The following is a 12,617-nucleotide window of genomic DNA, read 5'->3' on the forward strand; positions in this document are numbered from 1 at the left end:
ATGTAAGATCCCCAGCATGGACTGCTTCTTGCTAGCCTGACTTATTGCTAGCACCACCCAGCACTTCATCCCTTTGTCTTTTGTTGGCTGCTATTCTGGGTCTATGTCTCCCCACCAGAAAGGGCATAGGACTGAGAGCTCCCTGCAACAGAGGTCTTGCACTGTGCAAGCTGTCCAGCTTCTCTGCAGGGATTACAAATTGTTATCCCAACACACGCTCATCCTCAGCCTTCCATGAGTGCTGAGAGCTTCCATCACAGGGACCACACTTTGTTGCAGCAGATGTTGTAAATCTGGATGACTGTGTAGAAAGCATGGAGAGATTTCTGAGGACGACAGAGGTGGGACCATGTGGGAAGAGATGGGATAGAGCTGGGCAATGGGATGTGCCTGCAGAAGCACATGGCAACACAAAGGAGCACATGGCAGCACAGAGGGGCTTGTCTCTGCCAGACCCTAAGGGGAGGAGGTATCACACAGCAGACCCCTACAGTAGAGGAACCTGCCAGCAGCTGACAGGTGGGTGAACAGTGCAGGATCACTCCACAGAAGGACATGTAGAACACCTGTTGCTGATGTGGCAACATGGGTCACGTAGTGAGAATTACCATATAAGGTAATACTGTGCCTTGAAAAAGTGTACAAAACTAGGTAGTTTCTTTTGAATAAATGATTCAGATTCCCTGCTGTTCTGGGTCCATGTCTTGGTCACTCACAGGACCAGAAGAGCCTTCCCTAAAGCCTGGGGGACAACAGGTATTCTTTACCGAGTCCCCACCATGTAATTCCTTGCAGAATACTTTCTTCCTGCTGCATCTTGCCCTGTTTCAGATCTCCTCTTCTGACTCCTCCTCTCTCTTTCAATCTCTGCTGTTTGTTCTATGAAACTATCCATCAGAAAGTTTCCACAGATGGCCCCCAAGCATCAGCTCACTCACGAACAGCTCTGTGAAAGTCTGCTTGAAATACCAGCAGCTCTGAATGGATGCACAGGTGCCATGGGGTCCTTCTGTCCTTGTCATGACCAAATCCTTTGGATGGTGCAGATATTTCCACATACTGACAAACTCTGGACTGGTTTCCTGAGGTCAGTCTCTCCTGTCTGATGTTTGTGTCCTTTTGGAGAACGGTGAATACTCAAGGCAGAAACATAATATTCAAAAGCAGTTAGATAAATTAATAGGTATGGATCAATTTAATCAGAGATGCAAACATTTCTGGGCAGATTGGACAGTAGGGCCAGCAACAGCTGATTCTCCAGCAGGCTTGTGCAGTTTCCATGCCCTTGCTAAAGCAGAGGAGTGTAGAGGTAGATAAATCCATATCCACTGTTTGCTCTATCCCTTTTATATGCTCTCCTCTATGAGCACAAACCAACCAGAGTATTTGCTTGAGCCTATCCCCAACAGCCCATTTGAACCCTACTCCAGCTGAGATCACATTGGAAGGAATTTCTCAGGATGACGAACCAGCTTTCCTCCAAAGAGGGGCTTAAAACAAAACAACCAAAGCCATTCAATTAGAGTTTGGGGCTTAGAAGGCCCCTTATCTCATGAAAAGACAGATTTAAATTCTCTGATAATTTATAAAGTGCTTAAAAGTTTAAAGGGGAATTGGGCTTTTATCTGAACTATCAGATAACACAAAGAGCGCAAAGGCCATGCACAAGTCAGCCCCAGGGTGCAGTCACTTCATCGTAGAGAGCTTCTGCTTTCAACCATGGATCTGATCCCAGTCCCCAAAATTAATAGCCAGACTCCCAGACTCTCATGGACTAGTAGCCAGGCCAGTCTGACAAGTCCCTGTGGCTCAGACACACAGTCACGTAACTCTAGCCTAGAAAGTCCTTGGGTGTCCTCACTTAGTGGTGCCTGACAGCTCCTGTGGTGAGAAGGGCTGGATGTGAACATCCTGGCACTGAGGGCTTCTCCCACCACACCAGTGGCCAGTGCTTACTTAATGACAGTGTGTGGTGTGCTCAGCATGCCCTAAGCAATGTATAGTTGGCCCAAGTGCTCCCAGAAGCTTGCCCAACCTGTTTTCCTTTCAGTTGGTATTTCAAATAGCCAGTTATTATTTGTGTGGTTGAGGCCATCATTCATTTACTCTCCTGGTAGACTTTTGCTGTCTTCCCAGCTGTCTTTCTCACATGCTCATGTCCACTTTGGCCACTGCTGACAACGGTGTCCTGACAGGCTGAGACCACCATCGAACAGTGGAGGGAGGAACATGTGTGAGACGCACAGCATACCTTGGAGCTGGCCCTGGGTACTGGCACTGGCTCCTGCAGGAGGCTGGGACTCTCAGGCTCACGGCAAAATTCCAAGATTACTCAGCCCACACGTAAAAGAAATAACTTGCCCTTTGAGCTACAGGGCTAGCAAAGCCTGGTGTTCCTGGTGAAAAAAGGATGTCCTTTGTCCCCAGACATGTTCTACTCACCTGCTGCATTAATTCTTGTCCCACAACATGCAAGGGACAATAGCAGTGTGCATAACCTAGAGCTAGATACCTGCCAGCAGGCAAGTGGTGTTCACATGTGGTGACGGTGTGGCCAGCTGATGTCTAATGGTTGGGATCTCCCTCTCTTTCCTTCAGAAATCACTAGTTTCTATAATTTCACCTATTCTGACAGCTACAACATTACTAGTTTTGAAACTTCTACTGCTCTTTCAGATGTGATTGAAGCTGACTGACATGTTACAAAGCTACTGGGAAAAGGGAGGATGGACAGCCAAAGAAGCATTGTTTCCTTTGGAAAATGGGCTTTTAAAATACCTGAATACCAGACTTTCTTCTTTTGTGACAGCTTTCAGTAAAAGTTATGTCCTTCATCCAGCACTCCTAACCCCTGACAGAGAGACCTGGCCCATCCTTACTGAACCAGACTACTCAGTCTCTCATGACTGAATGAATCAAAAACTCCACCTTGCATCTGCTTTGCTGGCAGCCCACAAGAGGATCAAAATGTTCCCAAAATAAAGCATTATGGAAATTGTCTGCCAAATATTTGTTTTGAAGGGCCGTTATTGAAGCTTTTCAAGTCCAAGTTGAAAGTTAACTCTGGAGATTTTGGTGCATCACTTGGAGAGACAACTTTATCAATCTCTGATCTGAGGGCCAGGAAATCTGAGTCCCTTTCCCAGCTCTTTCTAGGACCTTCCACATTATCTTAGAGAAACAACTGCTTTTTGTATTTTCTCTCTCAGAGTTTGTCCATCGGCTTTATATAAAGTGCCTTCACTTCGAGAAGGAGGCTGCCATCAGTGAAGAAGTGACCAGCATTTCCAGCATGGGGCCATGAACTTGACCAACAGGGCAGTACAACACTAATAGCACACAATAATAGCACACACTTGGCAGCTCTTCATTCCTGGAAAAATATTTGCAAGGAAATAAGTATAACAGAATATTCCTAATTGGAAGTGACCAATTAAGAAGCCAACTCCTGGCACTGCCCAGGACAGCCCCAAGAATCACACCGTATGCCTCAGAGTATTGTCCAATTGCTTCTTGAACTCTGTCAGGCTGGTGCTGTGACCACTTACTTCCCTGGGGAGTCTGTTCCTTGGCCAACCGCTTTGGGTGAAGAACCTTTTCCTAATATTTAGCCTAAACCTCTCCTGACACAACTTCAAGCCATTTCCTCACGTCCTGTCACTGGCTACCATAGAGAAGAGATCAGTGCCTGCCCCTCCTCTTCCCCTCATGAGAAAGCTATAACTGCAATGGAGTCTCCCCTCATTTTTCTCCAGGCTGAACAGACCAAGTGACCTCAGCTGCTCTTAATACAGCTTCCACTCAAGGATCTTCAGCATCTTGGTTGCCCTCTTTTGGAAATTCTCTAATACCTTAATTTCCTTTTTATATTGTGTCATCCAAAACTGCATACAGTATTGAAGTTGAGGCTGTGTCAGTGCAGAGCAGAGCTGGACAATCCCCAGCCTGCTCTGGCCAGCAATGCTGTGCCTGATGCTCCCAGGATATGCTTACCCTGGCTGCCAGGGCACCGCTGACTCATCTTCAGCTTGCTCTCAACCAGGAGCCCCAGGTTCCTTTCTGTGCCACTGCTTTCCAGCATCTCATTTCCCAGTCTGTCCCTACATCCAGGGTTTACCCATTCCAGGTGCAGAATGCAGCACTTTCCCTTGTTGAACTACACATGGTTGGTGATTGCCCAGCCCTCTCATTTCTTGAGATCTCTCTGCAGGGCCTCTCTGACTTCAAGAGAGTCAACAGCTCCTCCCAGTTTTGTACTGTCTGCAAACTGCTTAGTATCCCTTCCAGTCCTGTGTCCAAGTTGTTTTTGAAGTTGTTGAAGAGCATGGGGTCTAAAATAGAGCCCTGCAGAACCCACTAGTGCCAGGTCTCCAGCTGGATGCCAGCCCATTCCCTGTAACTCTTTGTGCCCAACCCATGAACCAGTTGCTCACCCATTACATGATGTTTTTATCTAGTTGTGTGCTGGACATTTTGTCCAGAAGCATCCCACGAGAGATGGGATAAAAAGCTTTACTGAAATCCAAAAAGATTACATCAACATGTAATAGATGCCTAATATGTAAGTACATATATATATATATATATATATATATATATATATATATATGTATAATATTCACATCTATAAAGAACCCAATAAAAGGTGTGGGAATTGATACATTTAAAGAAATAATTTTGAAAATGTTTGGAAGTGTTTGGTACGGTCATTGGTACTGGCAATGTGCATGGGACATAGGAAACTGCTCTCAATAAGTGGCATGTGCCACACAGACAAGCCTGTCCAACACATTCCATGCAGCCAGGTGAGGCTCACTCCAGGGACCACTGCGTGCCAGTACTCAGCAACTGACAGCCCTTACCTGCTGAAGAAGATTTTGTGTATACATCTGCCACTTGGCTTGTGTGGTGGTGCTGAGCATGGGAGCCCCTGTGAGATGGAGGTGTTCAAAACATTCATGAAACATTAGAACATTTCTGGGGGTTTGTGCTGTGGTTTGTCCTTTGGTTTAGGACACCACTAGAACCAGCCAAGAGTACTTTAGCGTAACAACATTCTCATTCGCATGGCTGGCATGCTAACATCCTCATTCTTACCTTGCATGTCTGTCAAGTATAAGCAAAGTGTCTATTAATTGTGTCTGACTGGATTTCAGCTGCTCTTTTAAAAGGTCGCTGATACAAGTTTAGACAATAGGCCAAGAGGAGGCTGAATCCCCATGGAGAACACACAAGGCATTCTCTTGTCTTGCTGATTTAATAAGGAAGAATTGAATACTCCTGTTTAGAAAGGCCCAAATACTTTGAAGGTTTCCGCTTGAATGGAAGTCGGAATTCACTTTGGCTGTGCTCTGACACTCTGCCCCAGCCAAGGATTTTACTGTGGGAACCTCCTCAAGAATAGCATCTAGCAATCTAGAAAATGCTAGCTTTTTGTGGGAAACCCTGTTTCTAGAAGATACCTCCTTCCAAATGTGAGGCTTATCCTCCAAGACAGCAACAAGAGGTGAGATGAGATACATGATATTCAACACCCAAGACAATAAATGAGGTGATAAAGAAAATTACATTTACTTTGATTGTGAAGCACTGGGGATTTGTAAATAACAAACTTCTGAGAGTTCATCTGTAGGCAAGACATAAATGTATCACTTGAAATGACAAATAATCAATCATAAACTCATGGGCTGCTTAACAACATGACCAGGGTTGAAGTGCCCCAGATACATGGTTGGGAATGTTACTCACTTGATTGCAGTCATGACTCCTCAGGTCCACGTGGAACCAGAAACTTAGCCAAGATCTCACCAAGCTGGCCCTAGCTGCCAACTCCAAACCCCTTCACTTAGTCAAGTCCTCTGTGCAATACACACTTCCTGCCCTATCCCTTGCCAAAGTCCCACTTATCTGCAGCTCACCCCCAGCAGCAGATGGAAAACATCCACAGCAAGAAGCAATGGGAAAAATCAGCTCTGGTTGGCTCCTTACCTCTCAGCAGGCTTCAAAATCAGTGAGCTGTGCTGGCTCCCTATCCCAGAGAGTGCTGCCATCTCTCCCTTTCCATTTTAACTGCTTCACATAAGGAGTGGAAAATTTTGCAAGGGAATTAAGCTGCCGGGAACACTGGTAGGCATTAAGTTGTGAATAACCTCTCACTTGCCTGAGTCACAAGAAACACATTAGTGACAGAAGCAGGGTAAGTCAGTGCCATGATGGGACACAGACATGGATGTCTCTGTGCATCAGATGCCATAAAAAACAATACCCCATGCATTATATTTATTACACACCTTTATAAGAGCCCAGAGCAGCAAGATGTGCCAGTCTGCACTGCATTACAGCTTTGCAGAGCTCCAGACACAAGGCACAAGCAGGCACAGCTCACTCCCTGGCAGAGCATCTCATGGATCAGTGTACTAGAATTTCGTAAGGGCCGTGTGTCCCCAGCACGGGAACAGGAACAAATGCCGTGTGCCTAATGCACCCGAGTGTGGAGGCTGCGCATTGTTGCAACTTTCATAATCACAGCTTCATATCTCCGATGTGATAACAGACAGACAGTTTCTATTACGCAAACAGCACCAGGTAGGGCCAAGCAACTCACAGCAAGGCATCACTGGCATTCTAGGAATGGCTCTGGTCCTCTGCTGCCAAAACACACCACCCCCAGCACGTCCCAGTGCGGTGATATGCCAATGGGGAGCTACAACCATCTTTATGCGGCAACACGGAGTGCCTTTTGGGACTGACAAGGAGCATCTTCTGGGGGGGATACTGTGAAGTCCTGCTGCAGAAGGCCAGAAGATGGATGAGTGTGGAGCAGCTCAGGCAAGACCTGACACCACACAGGGTGCCTGTTGCTTATATAAAACAGCTAATAAAGCTGGTTATCATCCCAGCAACTCTTGCCTTAGGTGTCAGCAGCCATGTGGAGGACACCCAAAAGCAATATACATGCTGGCTTTGCTGCCCAAGGAGGGGAATGTATAGTAGCAACTCAGCAGTTGGATTTTGTTGGTCTTTTAACAGATATCTAGGAACAAATGTGGAGCAAAGCTCTTTTCAAAAGGCACTTGAGCATGTGTGGATTAAGGTTAAGCATATGTATGTGTGCTGTCCTAGATCATATCCATTGCAATCTCAGGGCCTGTGTCTGGAGAGGCTTTGTTGGCAGAAGATGTCTTAATGCAAAATGCCACCTACTGAGAATAGGCTTTTGCTGGGCTCTCCTGCCTACATGGAAGACATAGCAAATCAATGTGCAGAAATAGAGAATTACCCCAGCACATGTAGAGGCTCCAAACATTTTTAGTCACACTCTTCAGAAAAAACCAAAACAAGCCCTACGACCTCTAAGAGCTGCATCCTGCTCACAGACTTTTGTGAAACAGCCTAGAAGGCACATAAGAGAGACATAGTCACACCTCTGCCTGCTGAGGACAGACACATCCTTCCATTCCTTACAGTGAGAATATACTGCAGTGCATTTCTTTGCAACCGAAAGCACAACAGGAAAGGCCCCAATGAAAATTCATCCAAGGAAATTGTAAAAGAGCATTTCAAGTACCAGGGGCATAAAATGAAAGCAGCAAGCAAAGCACACAGTAGGATGTGTCTGTTCACACAACAGGTAGTGAGACTGTGGAAGTCCTTGCCACAGGATGCTGTGGATACTACAAGTTGATAGGGTTTAAAACCAGCAAAAAATAATGTGTTGAAAAAGAACAAAAAATGCAACAAAGATACTAGGTCTGCCTCAGAAAGTCCCACCAAATTACAAATTGTGGGACACAGGGGGACATTTGGGAGATGTATTGCTATATATTTGCCTTCAAGTAATGCTCTTTGCATGTGTTATCAGCCACTGCTGGAGACAGGCTGCTGGGCTCCGAGAGCCCTTGGTGTGACATGGCACAGCTGTTCCTCCCCTGTGAATACACACTTTTTGCTTGGTGGGGGCAGAAAGAAGCTGCAGACTCCCAGCAGTCAGTGCCAGAGGGAACACTGGATCAGGCTCCGTCCCATAGCTGGTTGTGCATGATCAGGGATAGATATTTTGCTCAAAATGAGATTGGGCAGAGACTTGAATCTGGGCATTTCTCCCTAGGTACAAACACTAGCATGCACCCCTCATATTTCAACTCTGAAAAATGTAAGTTTCAGTCTGAAAAGCACATTTCACACACAAAAAATAGAAATTTGACACAACACACTCTCTGCCAGAATAGCTGAAATATTGTGGCTTTGTCCCAACATAGACTGAGAGCTAATTAGAAAGCTTTGGAAGTTGTTCCCAAACAGAACTGCTTTCCTCTGGTTATCTACTATGGCAGTCTCACTCCAGAAATACACAAATATGTCCAAAAATACAAGGATGTGCATCAGCAATTCGTGAATGTATCTGGAAAAGAATTGCACAGTCGATTTTACACAGAAGTGGTAGCATGGCTATGGTTGGAAGCTGAGGCTCTGAGAAGTGCTCAAATGCTCCTTTTCCAGTGTTATGAGAGGAAATGCCAGAGGCCAAGGACATGAGCAGTGCTGGAGGGGGAAGCTGGTGGAGGGGTCTGGAATATCAACCACAAAAGGAAGCTTCCATGATTAAAAAACACAGCAGAAAGATAGTAAAGTATCATTCTAACACAGTAATGACAATTCCAGACACCCATACTCACAAATCAGATTTAAAAAAAAATCACGAGCTTTGTTTAAAAATAAAAAAATTTAAATCCAACATGGTAAGCTGTAGTTTTATATTGGCAACAGAGCATTTAAGCGTTCAGACTTCATACTCCCAAGCTTTTATTGATGACTCTTTGGACTGGAAATTTGTTTTTAAAAGTGCAGGAAATGTGGGGAGGAAAAAATCAAACTGATTTCAGGATTTTTTTTGTCACAGCCCCTTTGAAATCCTTGCTGTTACATGCAAAGCATCTCCTGCCTAAGTCAGACTTTGGCCTAAATATTTGCCCTGAAAAACACTTTCAAAAATAGCAAAGTCAGGGAAGAATAGGGCCAAGGATCCATTCATGACTATCAACACTAAAATAAAATTTTAAAATAAGGAAAAAGAAGAGAAACTTGATATAGATTTCGTTTGTTTTTTTTTTCTTTTGTTTTTGCTTTTTAAAAATATAATCAATAGTGTGAAATAGGGCAGCCAAATTTTATGGAATAATTGATGAGCAAATCCACACAACTCAAATACCTTATCAGCAGAATAGCTTGCAGAGTGTTAGGAAAAAGAAGGAACAAAGATGTTAGCTGGTTTTGCCACACATTAAAAAAAAAAACTTTAAAGTAGCTGCTTTTCTGTGCAAACAGTTCCTGACATTCAAGGTCATTACTGAATGATTAACTTACCAACTCATTAGAGGCTATTTACATTGCTTATGAGCATATGAACAATTACACAATGAAGATAGTGAAACATAATCACCTAATAACAGCATATAGTTGTGGCATAGATGAATTGGATGATCGAGGAGATCCTGTTTAAGTGCTGCCAGCAAGCCCCAGCCTGCCCTGATCACGGGGTGCTTGGAGGCTCCTTCCTCATCTCCTACAAGCAGCAAGCCCAGGAGAGGCAAAAATAATTCCCAGGGACACTTGCTGTAGGGGGGCCATGGAGGCAAAGCAAGGAAGGAGGCATGCACATCCTTTCAGGGAATCACAGGTGAGAGACCCTGTACAAAGCCTCAATAGCAGTGTCACTGCCACAGAGTGTACTCTGGACGAGTGGTATTTGGGAGTGGTTCTCATTCTGTCCAGAGGCAAATTCCAAATCAATAATTTGATCCTGATGAAAGGTGTTTGACAGGCAGCTTTGAAGATCGAAGGCTTCAAGGTATAAAAAAAGGTAACACTGATGCAAATTCAAGTTATGTTAACAAATTAACTTCTTACAGTATCACATCTCCTGCTTCATATAGGCTTCCCCTGAGCACTTCACCATTTAAAAACAGAAAGGCTGACATGGTCCTGTCTTAACCAAAACTGTCTCAGGGTAAAGGGCTGTCCCAGGGATGGTAAGGAGAAACAGTGATGTTGAAGACCTAGCTCCAAACTAATGCCAAGTTATGGAACAGAAACTCTTAAAGTGCAGCAAGCTCCCTTTGCAGAAAAATCCCATGCAGGAGGAACATCCACCAACACCTCACAGTGATGTGAGCCCTTCTAGCCCATTCAGGCTGAAATTCTTGTGCTCAAAGGATGTTCTGTGCAGTGGCCAGGATCTGAGGGAGTGGCTGATATAACAGAAGGCTCTGCTGCCACTCAGCAGGATCTCAATAGCCTGAAGAATTGGCCAGAGAGAAACCGGGTGAGATTCAATAAGGGCAAGTGCAGGGTGCTGCACGTGGGGAGGAAAACCCCAAGTTTTTGCACAGACTGGGCACTGACCTACTGGAGAGCAGCTCTGTGGAGAAGCATCTGGGGTTCCTGGTGGATGACAAGTTGTCCATGAGCCAGCAGTGCTCTTATGGCCAGGAGGGGCAATGGTGTCTCGGGGAGCATTGGGAAGAGTGGCCAGCAGGTTGGAGGAGATGATTCAACCCTGGTGAGGCCACCTCTGGAATACTGTGTCCAGTTCTGGGCTCCTCAACACAAGAAAGACAAGGAGCTACTGGAGGCCAGAAAGAGGATGAGAAGTCTGGAGCATCTCTTATGAGGAGAGACTGCAGGAGCTGAGCCTGTTCAGTCTGGAGAACACTGAGAGTGAATCTCATTAATGCATTTAAACCTCTCAAAGGAGGGCGCCAAGAGGGTGGTGCCTGACTCTTTTCAGTGGTGCCCAGCGACAGGATGAGGAGCCATAAACTACAACACAAGAAGTTCCACCTCAACATAAATATTTTTTCCATTGAAGGTGGGAGGCTGGAACAGGCTGCTCAGGAAGGTTGTGGGGTCCTCCTCTGTGAAGACATTCAAAATCCACCTGGACTCATTCCTCTGCCTTGGCCGGGGGTTGGACTGGATGATCTCCAGAGGTCCCTTCCGACATTAAAAACTGTGTAATTCTGTGTGATCTGGTCAGTTGTCCCACATGCATTGGACTTGCAGATGACTGCAACAGGGACATGAAGCATGGGCAGGTTGGGGAGTGCAAGATTGACTGTTTGCCCACTGGTAGCCAAGAAAGCCAGAGACCCTCAATGTTTGGTAACCTCAAAGCAATGTCTTGGATGAGGTGTACCCAGAAGACAGTGCTTTATGGGAGGTGACAAAATCAGCCAGATGTATACTACCACTTAAGAATATAAGTGGTCTTCTAGAAGCCATCCCATCTACTGCTATCACAGCATCTGCGCTTATCAGAAAGCTTCCTGTATCCCCCAAAGTGCTCCCCAGGTTGGTAGCAGAGGCATGGCACCTCACACACCCTGGCTTCCTGTACTTGCAGCACTGGGGGTCACAGCTGTGACCCCTGACAGAATAATATGCCCACGGTCATGAAGCACAATGGTGGCAGGAACAATGCCAGACCACAGCCATGGCACTATTTGCAGGCACCTGTAAGGGGTTCAGTTTGTTGCCAACTAATACCTGCTGTCATTGGTGCTTTCTCCATTTGCCTTCCTCAAACAAATATTTTTGCTGCTGTTTGATGGGAAGAGAAGGTGTGCATTGCACTTCAACCAGAACTGGAAGTCTGCCAGCACCTCTGAAGTTTGAGTACAGCATGATCACAACAGTCTAGGACATTCTGCGTGGAAGTCACCCACTGCATTGCTGGAAGTGCTGAACAGTCACACACAAAGCACCCTCAGCATAAAACAGGGAGAGGCAGAAGAGCCCTTGACTTGTCTGGGAATTTTTTTTTCTATTACAGTGCCCAGAAGGGGGATGAACACCTCCTTGATGGGGAAGACAAGCAAGAAGGACATAGATGAAGTCCAATACCAGTTTCTGTAGGCAAGCCAGTGGCAGCACTACTGTGATCTACAGCTCTCTGTGCCTGCAAGCTCCTCATGCTGCTCTTATTCCAACAAGCCCAGTGCTAACCATATGCTACAGTTTCCCATCTGCTTCCAACCCCATCCCAAGCTCATGCCTCCAAAGCTGCCAGGAATTTGTATCCCAAAGCCCAGGGAGTAGCTCCTGCTTTTTGGCCTAAATGCAAACTGAAGTTCCAGCAAGAACTGTGCTATCTCTGAATGAACCACAAGGAAATAGCCCAACTCAAAACCCACAAAGGAGAGGCAAAGGACCCAGATCCCTGAGTTACCCTCTCATATTCTCTCCCCTCCTGCCCTGAACAGGATGGTCAAAAAGGAACATGGTGATTTATTAGCATATCTCTTGTTCTGAAAAGAGGCCCTGGGTGCAGAACTGCTGAGCTCAGCTGAAACTGGGCATCTCCCACAGGCAGCAGGACAGGGAAATTTGTGTCAGCTGAGGAGTGACCCTGCTTCACGGTGTCCAGCTGTTTCCCTTCCTGCCTGAGACAGCACAAGCCAGCCTACCCACTTCCCTCCCCCAAACCGACTGTCACATTTGTCACAGAATACATTGGCCTAAATAGCTAGGTGTCACGTAGCCAGCAACCCATACGGGAAGATCTTACATAACTCAGATAAATGGGACAAGGTCAACGCCAAGCCCAAGCTCCTCTTGCA

This window comes from Passer domesticus, chromosome 3 (assembly GCF_036417665.1).
Source record: "Passer domesticus isolate bPasDom1 chromosome 3, bPasDom1.hap1, whole genome shotgun sequence".
Lineage (NCBI taxonomy): Eukaryota > Metazoa > Chordata > Aves > Passeriformes > Passeridae > Passer > Passer domesticus.